Source organism: Protopterus annectens, chromosome 9.part0 (assembly GCF_019279795.1).
Source record: "Protopterus annectens isolate FY-2018-M chromosome 9.part0, PAN1.0, whole genome shotgun sequence".
Lineage (NCBI taxonomy): Eukaryota > Metazoa > Chordata > Ceratodontiformes > Protopteridae > Protopterus > Protopterus annectens.
Window position 1 is genome coordinate 1,394,594,632 of NC_056743.1, and position 18,961 is coordinate 1,394,613,592.

An 18,961-nucleotide genomic window follows, 5' to 3' on the forward strand; every position below is an offset into this window, starting at 1 on the left:
TTTGCCTGATGTGTGTGTGTGATTATGTCTGTACAATGGCTGCAAACGTATGTGTGTTACATGGTTGACGTGTGTATCCAGCAACATCTATAGTCTGTTACAGCAGTATGCCACCTGTAGTAACAACTGGACACATCTGTTAGGCAGGGCTATGGCATCAATGACTAGGGTGTTTGATTGATACTACTGTACCTGTACTTTACATCCATTGCAATGGATGACATCTCTATTCATGCATTGGTGTGATACACACCCCTGTCTTGAGGTAGTGCAATGTGTCAAAAACAGTGTGTTGGGTACTGTTGTATAGTGGTGTGATATATAGAGTCTGCCAGGCAGTGTTAGTTAGTTGTGGCCTGAGAACCAACAAGTGTTAGTGAACATGTGTAACCACTGACAGACAATAGGATAGTATATATGTCAGTAAAGTGATATCTGTGGTAAATGTGTAAAGTGTGCCACAGGACACTCTCACACAAATTGTTCATATCTTTTTCAGCCAGATGGCCCACCAACGTAATCCGGCTTACACTGCACAAGAGGAAGAGGTGATAGTCAACAGCCTTTTGCAGCAGTACACCATGCTGTTCTCCAGAACCAGCCAGCACCAGCACGAGTGGACTGCACTGTGGCAGGAGCTTGTTAGTTGGGTAAATGACATAGGCATGGATAACTGGACATATGAGCAGGTACGCCATCACTGCAGTGATTTAATTAGACAAGTCCAGTGGCGTGCGTCTGATATCCAAAGACAGCAGCTTGCCACAGGTGGTGGGGTGGCCATACATCCTCCCCTCACCAGAGCAGAGGAGCTGCTCCTAAGCATGGTGGCTCCTGGACAACAGCTACGGCAAACTATGACATGTGTTGTAATGGAGGCCGGAGCCACCCAGCACATCCACCTGGAGCAAGCAGGTAATACGCCCTATCTGTAGACTACAGTTAACTGTATTGTTAGATTATGTGTACGTGACATGTGTACTGTGTGTTTAGCAGTTCCGCTGCCTACTGTTGTGCAATACGGATAGTTTGTATAATATCCCTACACCTGTGACTGTTGACTGTTGTTGTACTGCAGTTTAGCATACCCACTGTAGCAATGCCACAGTTGTGGCCACTGATGAACCCTATCATATTCTCGTAGGTCCCTCTGGTGTGACGGCAGGGCAGCCGATCCATGCTGGTGAGTGTGTTATACCTGCAATGTTGGTAATGAAATATGCATGTCATAGCTGAGGTGTAGGCCATGTACACGTAACACACCTATGCATAATGCATGCCATGCATGTTTGCTGTGAGATGTTGCACAGCTCAGTAATGTCAGTAGCTCCCTCAATGACATGCAATACACAGAGCATGACACACAGTTGTGGCAACCCTGTACTGCACATTGGATAGGCATAGTTGCAACACCTGTACACAACATAAGACATTTATCACATGCAGTACACAGAGTCATGCTACATATGGCATAACCACACACCTGCTGTAAGGTCACACGTCAGTATCCCACATGTCATCCACACACACATGATGTACCTCAGGGGCAGAGGCCTATCATGGGGCTGTGCAACACTCTTCAACACATAACACAGTCATGTTAGGCAATGCTCCCTACTGGGCACCTCATACACCCATGTACAAAGTGGCTGTGTAATAGTGAACATATCCACGGCACTGCAGTTCAGGTACTGCATGCTAGGTGGTGGTCTGTCACACAGTAGTAGCTGTGAGGGACCACAAGATGCATGATGATGATGATGATGGCACATGATACTACACCCCATCCAGTTACAGTGATCACAGTACTACACATAGCAGTCTTTGCTGTGCACCTCATTGTTCTGTGTGTGTAAACATATGCACCTATACACACCATGCATAGCATGTTGTGTGTGTGCTTACATATGCTAGTATACACATTTTGCACAACAACCGCCATCTGTACAAAGTGTCACATATATGTCCTGGAATGCTATTGGGTGTATAGGTCACCTGACACACATTTGTTATGTGTGGTGATTAATGTTGCATTCGTGTAGCATGCCATGTCATGGCTGGCAACAACATATCTGCAATATGTCCCACACGCACCATAACCACTGTGCAATGTCCATGTCATGCATTGGGATTCCTTCACGTCGACATGCACCACTCATCCCATGTCTGTACATTGTATGAATTTGCTACACCTGTGCCCACTATTATGTGATATGGACACAGACACTGTCATCACACATGTCAATCTATGTGTCACACAGATGACACATGCAGCCATGGTATGTATACCATTGAGTGATGGTGCACATGACATTGCAGAGCAGATAATACTTGCACAGCAATGCAGTGTCCATGTACACATTGTGTTCCCGGGTGTAGCCAATCACTACACAACTACACACATGCATTAAAGCCATGTATAATGTCATTAGACAGGGCTGTCTACACTTGCACTGCATGGTGTTGAGCAACACATGGTCTGCCTGCTGACACGTGTGTGGTGACTGTTTGCCTTGAGATACTGTCACCCACCATCACCCACTATTGTGTTTGTGTTGGATTGCTGGTGTGTGTGTATGTGCTGTGGTGAGCAGTGTATTTCTGTGCATGTGTGCATGTGTGCTAACATCATGTACAGATTGTAAAGTGCGTTTCCTGTCTTCCTTCCACAGGTGCTGTGTTAGGCATGGCTGAGTGTAGCAGGGAACCTGATGTCACCGCCACTAATAGTGGAGATGATGAGACATGTATTGTGGCACAGGAAGGTCTGACAGAGTCTGTTGTTGGCCCACCAATCAACAGTACACAGCGGTCAACCCCATCTATGCACACACTCATACTGCCAATACATCCCTCATCACCAATGGCCATAGCTGAGGGACAGCATACAGTTGGCATTGACCAGGAGAGTGTGGTACCTATGGCACGTGCATCCCCTCACAGCAGCCATAGCCAGATTACCGGAATGGTACCACATAGGAGGATGTCCAGGGGTTCTCGGGGGAGCACCACTGGTCGTACTGCCCCTGGCAGATGTGCCCGCAGAGGTATTACAACCTCCAGTATGTTCTGGGCTGTAATGCAGGCACAGGCCCGTATGGAACGGTACACCTGACAGGGACTAAAGGCACAAAGGGCCCATTACACTGCTATCAGTGACAGCATCCGTGATCTTGCCGGTGCCATCTGGAATTGCACTGAGGTCATTGATAGCCATTGGATGGAGACATTAGATGTCCTCCACCATGTGTTAGCCATAAGCCAGGACCATGCGGGAAGGATGAGAGGCCGACACGGACACATGCCAGCAACAGCATCAGCTGGCATTTGTCACGGACGGACCACAGATCACAGCCACTCCTGTAGTTGCAGTACTAGCCCCAGCAATGCTGGGGCTGGCCTGTCCATTGACCATCCTAATAGACCATGTGCACATGGCACTGGCCAGTCCCAGCAGGGACATGGGTCCAGTCATCATACCTCTGCCTCTGATGATAGCACGCAATCAGGGTTGGTACCCGATACTGCCCGTAGCACCCCTGCTAGGCACAGGTATGGTGTCCATGGCCAGAGTCAGTGATCTGTATGGCCTAGCAGGTACAGTCTGTGGCTGTCCCACAACCGCCCATATATGGCAGCCACATGGTGGAGTTGTGTGCATGCAGACACACACACATTTACCATACAACTAGGGCTCACACATATACGCACACATTACATCAACATTGGCCCATGCAGTACTGTTGTCCCTCACACACACACACACACACACACACACACACACACACACACACACACACACACACACACATGCTGATTGGATGGGTCAGTGTTGGGCTCCGGCAAACCTACAACACACCCTGTGCATATGATGACACCTGTGCCACCTCCTGTCATCTGTCACATTGATACAGGAATAGGCTAACATGGTTCTGATGCACAGGGTGACATAATAGCAGTGTAGCAATAGTAGCAAGTTGCCAACAGGAAGGTGTACTGATATCCTTGTAGGTATATCTGAGCAGGCATTATGCATCACAGCTCTGATAGTCATTGTAGCATTGTTTAAACCAGTGTTAGGTCTGAGTATGTATTGTCCACCCATGTGCCACTTGGATGATGTGTACAGTGTTGACAGCATGTGTTAGTGAGTGGGCAGTACGTGTGTGATGTGTGCATTACAAACTGGCAGGTGTGCATCTGTGAACATGGTGCGTGCACACTGTCTGCATGTACGTGCATAGTCGACACATGGGATGTGTGACATACCCTGTTCTACACATTGTTAACATCTCATGGTATCTTTCGATGGCCAGTATGCATTCTACTACAGATATGTACTAACATGGGTACACATGTGTGTATGACATGGGTTGGCACTATGCTGTGGGTGATACCATTGATATCTGTCAATGATCTGCAGTCTGGCAGTATACACCACCTCAACAGCATGGCTATAACCAATCATTAGATAATGTCCTGACAAAAGACTCACAGTTGTAGGGAACTCAGTAACAGTTGGATCCTTCCAGTACTATACTATGACAGTAACCAGTGGTATTGACTGCCACATGTTCCTGGGACCACACCTGTGTGGCATAAAGCCCTCTTCGGCACATGCAAACATACTAGGGATATGTCCATTCACATCTGGTAATGCATGCATTGGCCTACACTGCATTCTCCAGATGGGATGTATATCCTACACAAGGGTATCATACAGACAGATACCTGTTGTCCAATACATGCCGTATAGCAGTACACCGTCTATGGCATGGTCATCCGCATTTACTATACATACTATCCCCACAGTACCACATAGGTGGTAGCCCTGAACATGTATGTTGGGTACCAATGTGTACAGACAGACACGTGTTATGTCATCTGTCCCTTGGTATCCACTTATCCATAGGTATTGTGGGGTCCCTCTGTGTTTCACATAACACATTATGGGCCTGCATGCATATCCACAGGACTGGTGCACACCTATCATGACTGTCCATTATTGCCAGTCGTTGTTGTGTATGAACATGTCTGATATATACCCCAGCAATTACCCTCACTCACAGTACTCTACAGTACGTGTCATGGATATGTGTGGCATGGATGTCCTTGGCCACGGGTCACTACATTGGCCGGTCTTGATGCAGACATACATATGTGGCCTATGATCTGAGAAGCAGCGGCACAATCTGTCGAAGGTTACAAATGTATTCATGTAGTATGCAGGCTTCACACCTATGTACTGACTGAGGTCACATGTACACAAATCTGTTTGACATGAAGATACCCGATGTGTGCAATGCACATACTGTTTGAAACATATGTCATACAGTAGTAAAAGCAAAACCCACACTGCATTGACCACCTGTAGCACACAGACACAGCGTTTGCAAGACTCAAACCCCTACCTGACTGTTATGACACTAGTGAGATATGCATCAACACGACGTGCTATTTGCTTTACTGGGAGCATTCTTTTCCAAAGCTCTATTTGTAGGATGCTGACATCATCACACTTGGCAAAGAGGGATTCACCACTCCTAATGTATTTCCACAGTCTCCAAAAAGGCCACTCCTCTCAAAGGCAGTCATACACACATTCATAATTAGCATTTGCAGGATTCAAACCCCTACCTAACTATGTTATGCTACTGGAGAGATACGCATTAACACGGCATGCTATATGCATTACTGGGTGTTTTCTGTTCTCCTTGAATATCTGTAGGATGCTGACATCATCAGACTTACCAAAGAGGGATGTACCTCTTTTAAAATGTGTTTCCACAGTCTCCAAAAAGGCCACTCCTCACAAAGGAAATCACACACACTTGGCTTTTGCAGGACTCAAACCACTACCTGATTATATTATGACACTAGTAATATACACATTAACATGACCTGCTATTTGCTTTATTGGGTGCATTTATTTCCAAAGCTCTATTTGTAGGATGCTGACATCATCACACTTGGCAAAGAGGTATTCACCACTCCTAATGTGTTTCCACAGTCTCCAAAAAAGCTACTCCTCTCAAAGGAAATCACACACACTCAGCAATTGTAGGATTCAAACCCCCTATCTAACTATGTTATGATACTAGCAAGATATGTATAAACATGACACGCTACATGCTTTACTATGTGGTCTTTATTCACATGCTATGTTTGTAGGTTGCTGACATCAGAATGGACATGGTTATGTGTGTGCACGTAGTGTTATGCAATCCCACAAATGAACCTTGTGGGTCAGCAGGTGTGAACATCTTGAACAGGAATACACAATTCATAGCTGGTGTGATCTATCTGTGGACATATTACCATTCCTTCATATGACAATACATATTCATGCATGGATTGTAGGTTTTGTGGGTACCACATTTGTCTATGATGTTGGTAAAGGGCTATTCAAGTTCTGTGTGGGACCTGTGTTGCTCCTGTCAGTGATGTTTGTCCTGGGTGGCTGCCTTGCAAGCTATCTAGCAGGTTTGGGGAACATGATGTGCTCATTTACATACCACAGATGTTTGTGTTGAGTGTTTTTGTCAATTTACAATATCTCTGTTCCTGGCTGCAATCATGATGGACTCCATGGACTAGCATTTCGGACTTTGTAGGCTTATAGGAATGTAGTTCCCATGGTGTGTTGTGCACCAACACTTGTGGGGTGGCCACATGTTGCTGTAACACATTCAGCGGTGTAAGATCCTGTAGAAAGTGTGAGGCTCAACAGACTGTTCGGGTGCAGTGTCTGTTTGTCCTGTCGTTCACTTATGACACATATGGGGAAACATTGTTATCCATGTGATGGGAATCATTTGGCATTGTGGGGACCAGTTTACACATTTTACATGTGATATCTCCTGGTATGATGTTATGGCCTTTTGTCACTGGGAGGTGGGTATGTATGTATGGGCCTGTCTGACAGGATGTTGACATTGTCAGTCAGGTACAGTTGACCCTGACTGAGGACATATATGACTGTACATCAATATTTCTCACCTAGCTATAGGAGGTGTAATGTTTCTGTCTGTACTACTTTGCAGATTATCTTTCCAGAGCAACAACAAACCTGAACACTAAAACCCTGTTATACTCTTTTACACACCTGACACACTACCGATCCTTTGTGATCAGTCGACAGTGTATGTCATCATCATATCCTGGCATGTCCAAAGGTCGGTTTTGTGTGTACTCTCCAGTACAGCTGGTGCATATTGGAATTCTGACGCATTGTTACAACTGCCTTATGTACACAGGTAACACTGTCCTCCTAACAACAAACTCAGATATCTGTGAGAGATGCAACTGTATAGACGGACAGGAGGCTGAGCTCTCCCAAGCTATGACTGGCACAGTCTATCGGGTGGTAAAGGTAACCACACACACCACAAATACAGTCACACATGCACCTATGACAACAGCAAACCGTATACATTGACACACAATGACATACTTGGAGCATCTAATTGTACTCTGCCTAAGCAGCTGAGACATCCAAAGCAGACACACAAATGACTGCTAACACACAATCATACACACATATCATCACATAGTTCGCAAAGTCATTCTGCCACAGTGTCACTGCCCGTAGGCCTACACAACACATCTCATACAACTGTATTAGCTGAGTGTAATTGTCGGTCACACTGACATCCCACTCACCAGGCTGAACAAGGTGAAGGTCACTTTGTGCTGTGTCGGGTGCCAGGTTATGCCACATGACACATGCACTGTTGTCAGTCCATTGCAAGTACAAATACGGCTCCATCATTGAGCATTCCATTGTGTAGACCCTCAGACGTTCCTCCCTGGACTACATGACAAGAGACATAGAGGGATTCTCTGATCATGTAGGCCAGGACAGTATGACCCTGACCTTGTGTAGCATCTTACCCTCACCAAGTAATATGTCACAGTATACAGATTACATGATCAGTTTTAACAGTTGCTTAACATATTGTTGTCATTCACAAGGGATCCAGTGCCTGTCAGCCTGGGATTACATGCTCAACTTGCCATGTGCATTCGCTATGGACGCCATGCAGCTGTCACCACTAGGCTTTCACAGACTGCCTTAGGCTCTTGACACACACATAGTGGCTGTTTGAATCGAGGGTCAGATGACATAACCACAGCCATAGACGTTACAGGGTACAGGAAACGGACAGTAATGGTACTCAACAACTGATGTCTAACCCTCAGAATGCATGCACTCAGGACTCACATCAGTATGGCATCTGTTGATATATGTGCAGTAACAAACACCTGGTTCAGGCTCACAAAAGCACAGCAGCACTAATATGTTTTACATCATACCATGGTTTTCAGACACAGGACTCAGTCTGGACAACAACAATAGGGGGTATTCCGTATACATCATTCATACACACACCTCCAGGTTGGTAGCAGTACACAAAGCATTGGGGGATGTACATGTGCAACTGAGAGTGGTCAAAACTGCATTTCAGTTTGTAGAGTGTTACAGACCACACTCCCAACATGGGCACAACAGTCGTTATTCCTGGGAACACTGGGGAATGTGAAGGTATCAACAAACACCATTATATTTTGTGACGTCAAATACACAAACATTGACTGAGTATACTACTCATGCAGTGACACCCTCGCATAACAATTGCTAAGATTGTTACACTCAAATGCTAGGGCAGATCTGGTCACCACACCCACAGGGGGTTATACATGTGGTACCTGATCATCACACACATGGGGTCTCTATGTTCCACAACAGAGGTATACCTGTAATTGTTACGGTTGGAACATACATTCATCTCACTAGACCTACATATCCCATACACACACACATCCTGTGTGATCTCAGTGACATACTTCTCATGAGCAAACATCACACTTGTACAAACTGAGGTGGTATCCATCAATGACCCTGGGACAGTGTTAATTATGACTCAGACAACTACATACTTTACAAGCACATTCTATGGACAACTACTGGAATTCATGGATCATGCTATCCCACATAACTACAAGACTCACTCCTCCAAAGGCTGGGGACCTGTCCACTGGACCACAGCCATTACTGAGCTGTACATGGACAGGAGGAGGCCACTACATTATGGAGCACAATCACAATCTGGAAGGCATCTCTGATCAGTACTATGGTATAGCTACGATCAGTTGTTGATTCATCTAAGGCCCACTTCTAACAGACACTTGCAACAGACACTGTGGATAATCACAAGGCCTTATTTAGTTATGTCAGGGACCTTTGTGGGAACTCACAGATATGCTGTGAGTTACTGCATAATTACAAATGATACAGTGAACCCACTGACATTGCAAATATCCTGGACAACAGGCTCACTGGGAATGTTTCCCCACCATCCCCCTCTGCAGTGCACATGTCCATCACAACAGGGTGTAGCCAACCTAACATCACAGATGAACATGTGTGTGCTGCCCTCTCCATAGCAGACAACACAGAATCAGTGGGACCAGATAGTGTCCCAGACTGTGGCATACACCAGATTCATGACAAACTTCACACTCACATTATGTCTGTTCACTATCACAGTTACTACAGGATGTGTACCCATGGAACAGTATACAGCTACTGTGTACCTGCTACACAGTGCTGTTGCCACAAGGGACCCTGGACATTATCACAATATATGCCTAACTATCCTGGTCTGCTATGCTATGGAGTGTATCATCATGGAACACATACACATACACATTGTGAACCTACAGACACTGGATCCTACACAATTTGGTGTTGTTGTGGGCATATCTTGCCTCTTGCAGATGTTTGATGTCTTTAAACAGTTAACAGGTCCATAGATGTACACAGGGTTGTCCACACAGCCTACTGGGAGCTCGCACCCCACTTCTGCACAGTACCCCACTTGGCCTTTACACATTAGATCACCAGATTCAATATCTACACATATGTCACAATCTGGATTGCTAACTGGATCATGGATAGCACACACATGGTCAGTATTGCAGGTGCCATGTCTGACTATACACCAGTTACATGTGGCATCCCACAGGGCTCAGTCCTGGGACCTCTCTTGTTCTGTATGTATTTCTGATACATACTGGCTAACACAGGGAGAATATGGATGACCATGTTTGCAGATGGCTGCAAACTGTGTGCCATATTCGACTCCACAGCTGGCACAGGCATCCTCAGAAAGGGTCTCACAGAGATGGCTGACTGGTGCCAGAGCCATGGCCTACAGGTACCTTACTTTAGATGCATAGTCATCACCTTTGGTAGTAACATCGTGCACACACATTACCACATAGGTGATGATACATCACGTACAGTGTGTGTTGTTTGTGATTTGTGGACATGAATACTTAGTACTTTTGATTTTGACATTCACATTGCCAATGTTGTTGGACACACCTTGTATTTAGGCAACCTTATCTCATACAGTTTTACATCCAGATCAGGTGGGGTCATTGTGACCCTATAGTTATCTGGCACATGCTTGGATACAATGGCCCATTTTGGATGTACCTTACCCAACACCTGCAGCAACTGGAATGTACACTGATTTACATACCAAGTGGATCTGGGGACTCACACAGATGATATGCACAGTTTGGCTATGGTGACCCCAGCTCTCCTCAGTTGCTTACTGCCTACTTGGATGCAGTCTGTGTCTTTTCTTTGATGCCATGTCCATCACAGCATTGATGGACAGGCTCCATGTGAGGATATCAAAGTCCCTTACAGCTACATGCTCCAGGGACAGGTACATGAGCAATGATTTTAATAGGACATGCTGGAGGGGCATATTACCATCACAGAGGCTCCACTCACTCGGGAATGTGATCACAGTACCACATATGCACAGATCCATGCTGAACACCTACAAATGACATCTTCACAGGTGGACGGGTGATCGTATGTTTAACCCTGGGATATGTCATGCATCCTTGCTAGACAGAGGCAGAATGACATGAACATATGTGAGATATCTTGTATGACCTACTATTGACAGGCACAGTCTACTGATCTAGCGTGATTGCAGACTACAAACACACTGTGGCTAGGCTTCTACATACCCTAGGGCGGATAGCCTAGTGTCGACCTCTGAATCTATGCTAATGTTCAGGATGCACATTGTTCAGTGATGGTACTGATTGCAGGTTTTGTTTTTTCTTTGCTTTACCACTTCATATGAACAACCTAGGTTTCTCTATTACATATTTGATTGTGACAGTATTTCACTATTTTATATTGTGTCTGTTGTCATATCACTGTGTGCACATGGTGGGTTGGTGAATAGTGCGAGGCTCCTGGGTTGACACTTGTAACTGAGGGATATGTGTGGCCCACTGCTGTACTCAAACTTTACCTAAGTGTGTGAGCATGCCCAGTTAAGACTTTCAGTGTTTTGTTGCCTGACATTTGTCTCATAATTTCAAGTGTGTGAGCATGCCCAGTGTGACCTTGCAGTATGTTGCTGTCTGAGGTCCACTACATTTGTTGATGTGTGTGAACATTACCAGTATTAACATTTATACTATATGTGTGTGTTGAATATCAGGTTCTATTATTACTGCAGGCCTCACCTTTGTGTCTTGATTCGACAGGGATTATGCTATGCGTGCAAGGTTTCCATTAGATACTTAGCATTGACTTATCAACATTTTTTCATGCAAGCTGACCATTGACAAACTGGCATGGTTTAGTGGTTCTGTTCTCTGACAATAATGCACTGTATCCTAGGTTCGAGGACTATCACTGCTTCATATTTTCATACATGGCAGAACAGACTGCTTCAAGAATAGTGAAGCAAATATGAACTTTTTAACCTGCTTTTGATGAACTATACCCACATTTGAGCAGACTTGCACAACATTGCTCAATGTTGCCCAGCATTGCTGGACAGTGCATAGTATTGCTGAACATTGCCTGTAGTTGTGCTACTTAGTGTGTGCAATTTTGTTCACATATACTAAATAGTGGTGAGAGCTGATTAGCAGTGCTTTATGTTGCTTAACACATAGCAATCATGCCTCAAGTGGTTCTGCAGGGCTGCCTATGTCGGATGCACATTTTACACTGCCTATACATGTTTGTTAACAGGTAGTGTCAAGTTAGGCATCGCTTTTACTATATGTGCGAGTCGGAGAGAGGTATAATTTCCAGGGTTCCTACTGAGCCAGTGTATATGCTATGCGTTGCCTCTTTGCCAAGGCCAAAGCATACTGGGCATGCCTCCTTCTGCCTACTGGGGCAGGCTCAGGTCGTTCCTCCTCTAAGTCACGCTCTGCCTGTGATGGCCTCGGCAATGGTGGGGGGCTGTTGTGCCTGGCCCTATGCTGCTCCTGCTGCAGCTGTTTTTACAGGATCATATTGTGTAGCATAGCACATACCATGACTATTTGGGTACATGTAGTTGGTGAGTACTGCAAGGCTCCACCAGATGTGTCCAGGCACTGGAACCATGACTTGAGCAGCCCAAACACACACTCGATTACATTTTGTGTTTGTGCGTGTGCCTTATTATGGCATTCCTGTTCAAGAGTGTGTGCATTCCTGATGGGTGTCATCAGCCACGGCTCAAGTGCATATCCAGCATCCTCCACTAGGTGACCATGAGGGATGTCCCCATTGGCAAATGTCTGGTACAGCTGTGTCAGATGCCAGATATGGGAGTCATGGTAGCTTCCAGGGCAGCCAGCACACACATTCGTTATTATGCCCTGGGCATCACACATGACCTGGCAGTTGATGGAGGGGTAACCCTTGCAGTTATAGTAGACCCTACCCCACTCACTGGCTGGTGCTTTGATGCGAATGTGCGTGCAGTCTATTGCACCCACTACCTCAGGGTATTCCGCTATTTGCTGGAAGAGCTGCATATTGCTGGCCAATACCTCATGGGAATTGGGGAAATATACATGATCACAGACATGTGCTGCCATGGCATTCAGGAACTGGTGCAGTACCCTAGATGCTGATGCCTGTGAAATCCCCATCATATCACCAGTTGGTCTCTGGAAGGTACCTGTTGCTAATATTCTTAGGCCAACACATACCTTGGTTTCCACTGGGATGGGTTCCCCTCTGTTGGTTCTGTGTGTGAGGCGTGGCCTGCACAGCTCAACAATTTGCTGCAGGAGCTCTCTGTCCACTCTATAGCGCTCCACTATCTCCAGCTCATGTAGCCCCTGGTAGGTTACCCTGGGTCTGTACACTCTTCTCCGTCTCCTCACTGTGGGTTGCTGAGCAGCATTTGCATTGTCACCACCCTCAGTATGTTGCATATGTTGCCTTATGACAGCAATGGCAGCCCCTAACATTTCTTTGTCTCAGTAAAGCTTTTTCAGTTTTCACTTCTATTAGCTTACTGCAGTGTTGCAGTGTGTCTGAGAAAACATACTGGAATGTTTTTTGCTGAGTTTTAAGGGCTGGGCTGGGCTAGTGTAATGCCTGTGTAATTGGCTGATTCTGATTGTTTTCACCTGCTAGCTCTGCTAGTACTACCTGGTTAACTTCCTGCTATTTGTTGTGCTTCCTTTTCCCTTTCTGTTTCCTCAGGGGGCAGCACCGTGCAAACAAGCGCAAACACGTGCACACCAGCTCACACGCGCGCACACATGCTTACATGGACTAAAACTTGCTTATTCTTGTTAAAACGCGCACACACCGGTGCAAACGCGATTACTTCTGTTTACATAGCCGTACATATGCTTACTCAAGCCTACGCGCACACGCTTACACATGCGCACACTGTCTTACTCGGGTTTACTGCTGTGCACACGCATGCATGCATGCTCAGCAAGAAACTTTGGTGTTATCCACAGCATACACCTTCGATTTCTTGACTTTACCTGGCCTACCTGTTAACACACCTCTTTCACTATTATGTAAATGCAAGCTGACACATGTCACTCTGCTCCAATGAGCTGCACTCCTTTCCTACATACCCCCCTCATGATGTCACCTTTCTTCTACTCTGTTACTCCCCTTATCCTACTCCTACACTCCACTGACTGTGCTCATTTGCTATGTGAACTTGCGATTCACTATCATAACTCTCATTTGCATAGGATTGCCTGCTAATGCTTAGTTACATCTCTTAGACTGAGCTTCCCTTCCTTAGCAACCTCTACTCGGTGGCCATGTTGTCTTCAGCCTGCCATTCCCTAGCATTGTAACTTCATTTTAGCTATGAAATCCACATTTGTGGGTCTTAATTATTCATTTGCTGCTTTTTAGGGCGCAGCGCATTTGCGCGGCGCTGCGCTATGGTTAAACCCCGGAGATCGGGCTTAAAAAAAAAAATTATTTTTAATTTGCATCACTTCCCATTGGCAAAGGCTGTATTTTTGGCCATTGGCATGCTTCCTCCTATGAATGCATACTTTTTTTACTGCTGACACGGCTCTGTTTTGCTATTTGCAGAACCGTACTCAGTTATCAACTGAGTACATTTCTGCAGATAACACTACTCCTACTCGGACAGGTTTGGGTTTCCTGGATCGCAAATGTACCTCATTTGCATGGCTTTCACTTGCAATTGAGGTAATTTGCATATCCCAGCCCTGTCCATGTAGGACTAGTTTAGAGAGCTCAGTTGCATGCCCCTGACGGCTGTTTCTGGATTGTTTGGCAGACATGTTGGCTTGCTGGAGTCTTACTCTACTCAGACTCCATGCAAGCCTTTTTTAATCCGGCCCATAGACTTTGGAAAAGTATTACTGAAATGCCAGTGAGGTGAGGGGGAAAAATATGAAGGTTCATATAGCCAGTCTGCTCTTTAAGATAGCATTTGGTTTTGGGAGGATCCTCTCTTTCTTAAGTATTCTACCTTTGCTTCATGAAATGCTGCTTGCTTGTGTCCAATTGAGATTATTTATTCTGTTTCCTATAAAAGAAATCCAAACTGGCAAGGATAGTTGAAAATTTTGAGTGATGTCATGAATTAACTTTCTTTTTTCATCAAATCTTTTAAGGATCTCAGCAGAGAATGAGACAAATAATACTTTTTCCAAGTGGAGTTCAGGATCTCAGCTTTTTTTTTAAAACAGCTTTATTGAAAACATTAATATAATGAACAGATATTAAAAAATTGAATAATTTGAATGTTTAAAGTACAATATTCAAAAAAGAAAATATTAATACAATAGCTATAATAGCACAAAAAAACTATATACAATGATGTTCACTATATATTAAACAACAAGATCAATTAAGTTAATTTTTGCAGAAAAAATAGAGATAAAAAATAAAAGATTAAAAAAAGGAAAGGTTACTGCATTAATCATTGGGTCCATGTCAGATGGACGAAAACCCCAATCACCGACAACCACATTGCCAAGACGACATCGCAGACAACATGCATCCCTGACAATGGTGAGTAGTGCAGAATGGGAGTTATTCCCATTCCCTCACTGTAGTGCGATCTCGTTGTTGGTATATTTAAGTAGGGGGTGTGTGGAGGGCACAACCCCCACATGGGGGGAGCAGGAGGGCCCTGCTAGACACATTTTAATGTGTTTTTGAATGTATTATGAGAACAGGAATGTATTCCATTCCATAATACATTGACCTACCATTGTCAGGGATGCATGTTGTTGGCGATGTTGCCTCGGCGATGTGGTCATCTGTGATCTGGGTTTTCGTCCATCTGACATGGACCCTAATCATTTTTCCATTTCTTTAACTAATAATTCATGTATATTTTCCCATTTGTAATATAATTTTGCATTCCTTGTAGATTTAGATTTGATAGTTAACATTTCTAACTTAGATATTTCCAAGAGAAGACCTTTAACCTCTTTAAATGAGGGAAATGATGAAGAATTCCAGTTTCTTGTAATTGTTTTCCTGGCAATGGATAGTTTAGACCAGAGCAAAGAATATTTGTTTTTATTTATACAGTCTGAACAGGTGTATTGGATAATACAAGTGATTTTGTAAGCATAAAATTATCTGTAAAAATTGCCTGTAAAAAAGTGTTAACTTCTTCCCAAAATTTCTTTAATAGTACACAGTCATAAAATATATGGTTCCAATCAGCATTTGTTACTGCATTACATCTCTAGCAAACAATATCTTGTTTAGTTATCTTACTCATTTTCTGAGGTGTGATGAAAGATTTATGTAAAAATCTCCATGTGAAGATTCTCCATTTAATGGAGGAAGTGGTTTTGCTGGCTGACTGAAAGAAATTAACTTTGGGCCGGATTCACGAAGGCTTGCACGGAGTGTAAGAGTAGTGTAAGACGGCAGACAGGCAATATGTCTGCCGAGCGATTCAGCAATAGCTGGCAGGGATGTGCATGAGAGCTTCTAAAGCTACTCTTGCACGGACAGTGTTACGGTATGCAAACTACCTCATTTGCTGTTGAAAGCTATGCAAATGAGGTAAATTTGCGATCCAGGAAACACTAACCTGTCCGTGTAAGAGTAGTGTTATTTGCAGAAATGTACTCCGCTGGTAACGGAGTTCTGCAAACAGCTAAACGGAGCTATGACAGCCCCAAATAAAGGATGCATCTAGTTGAGGAAGCATGCCAATGACCAAATATAAGGCCATTGGCATTTGCAAATGTTGTAAATCCTTAAAATCCAAATTTTTTTCCCCCCGATCGCCGATGTTTAAGCATAGGGCAGCGGCGCGCAAATGTGCTGCGCTTTAAATAAAATGAAAAAAGTGAAAAATAGCCACAAATGGGCAATTCCACTAAAAAGTCCTCAAAAAAGTTCCACAGCAAGCCAGCGTAAAAAAGTGAAGAAACTTAGTTTATTGTAAAGCGCTTTTCGTCGCCCTCTATTGGGGCAACTTCATCAGACAAGGTTTAATCAAACAATTTAATAATATATACTAATGTCAATTAAAAGTAAACCACTATTTAAAGTGGTATAACAAGTTAACCACCCAATTCCAACACTCTATAATGAATCTATTTTTAAAAAAATAATAAATAAAACATATTGCCACATAATAATGGGTACTATTTACAAAACCATTGAACATATAAATAAGACTATTGTACCAACATTCAACAATACAAAATAAGAGGCTTAATTGATAAGAGTATATGTACCACTGTGTTTAAGTGAAAAAAGTGTGAAAGAAACTGTTAAAAGAACAATAATATATGTTAATATTAGAGACCTAAACATACATAGGAAAGACTGAACGCCGATTAAAAGAGAGAGTATATGAGCATACATATGCGATATCTCACTGTAAGACAGAAAATGCTTTAGCCAAACACACTACAGCCTACGCAGGTCACACTTTCAAATTTACAGCTTTTGACCAGATTCAAACTGACATCAGAGGTGGCCCATACAATCTCTTATTAGAAGATCGTGATCTGTCCTGGCAATTGAGAACAAATTCTTTCTTTAAACCAGGACTTAACGAACATTGTAACATCGGCTGCCTTTTGAAATTGAAAAGTTTAGATAGAAATTAAAACATGCTTCTAGTAGACGTTTATTAGTTATTAGTTTTTAGTGATATGTTGTCCGATGTTGTTTAGGTTATAGAGTGTTGGAATTGGGTGGTTAACTTGTTATACCACTTTAAATAGTGGTTTACTTTTAATTGACATTAGTATATATTATTAAATTGTTTGATTAAACCTTGTCTGATGAAGTTGCCCCAATAGAGGGCGACGAAAAGCGCTTTACAATAAACTAAGTTTCTTCACTTTTTTATGCTGGCTTGCTGTGCAACTTTTTTGAGGACTGGTTTAATTCCACTAAAAAGCTTGTTCTGTCATGCAGGTGAATGGCAGGCTGATGGCCACTAAGTAGTGGTTGCTAAAGGGGGGAAGCTCAGTGCGAGAGATGTAACCAAGCATTAGTAGGCAATCCTATACAAGTGAGGATAAGGATAGTGAATCCCAGTTTTCCCCGGTATGTGAGCCATGTCCCTAGAGTGTAAGTGTAGGAGTAGGGGAGTAGTAGAGTAGAAGATAGGTGACATCATGAGGGGATATGTCTGAAAGACTGTAAGCTGATTGGAGCACAGTGGCTTGTGTTTGCCCTGAGTTGCTCATGATTGCAAGAGGAGTGTCTACAGTTGTCCTAGCTGAAAACAAGAAACCAAAGGTGTACGCTGTGGATATATCTGAAATTTCTTGCAAACATGTACACAGCGTGTGCACTCATGTGTGCCCGTGTGTGAGTGTTTGCACTTGTTTCCGTGGCGCTGCCCCTTGTGGAAAAAGAAAGGGGAAAAGGAAGGAAAAGAAGTAGTAGGAAGTTAACCAAGGAGAACTAGCAGAGCTGCCAGGTGAAATACATCAGAATCAGCCAATTACACAGGCAGTAGACTAGCCCAGCCCAGCCCAGCCATTTAAACTCTGCAAACAGCAGTCTACCCTGTTTTTTTCCAAGAACTCTGCAACACTGCAGTATACAAAGAGTGAAAACTTAAAAAGCTTAAGTCAGACAAAATTTTAGGGGCTGCTATTGCTATCATAAACCAATATGTGCAAGGTGCTGAGGGTGGTGATGTTACCCACAGTGAGGAGATGGAGAAGAGTGTACAGACCCAGGGTAACCTACCAGGGGCTACATGAGCTGGAGATAGTGGAGAGCTATAGAGTGGACAGAGACCTCCTGCAGCAAATTGTTGAGCTGTGCCGGCCACACCTCACACACAGAACCAACAGAGGGGAACCCATCCCAGTGAATACCAAGGTATGTGTTGGCCTATGAATAATACTGTAGGTACCTTCCAGGACCAACTGTTGATATGATGGGGGTTTCACAGGCATCAGCATCCAGGGTACTGCACCAGTTCCTGGATGCCATGTCAGCACATGACGGTGAGCACGTATATTTCCCCAATTCCAGTGAGGCATTGGCCAGCAATATCCATCTATTCCACCAAATGTCAGAATATGTTGAGGTAGTGGGTGCAATAGACTGCATGCACATACACATCAAAGCACTACCCGGTGAGTGGGGTAGGGTCTACATCAACCGCAAGGG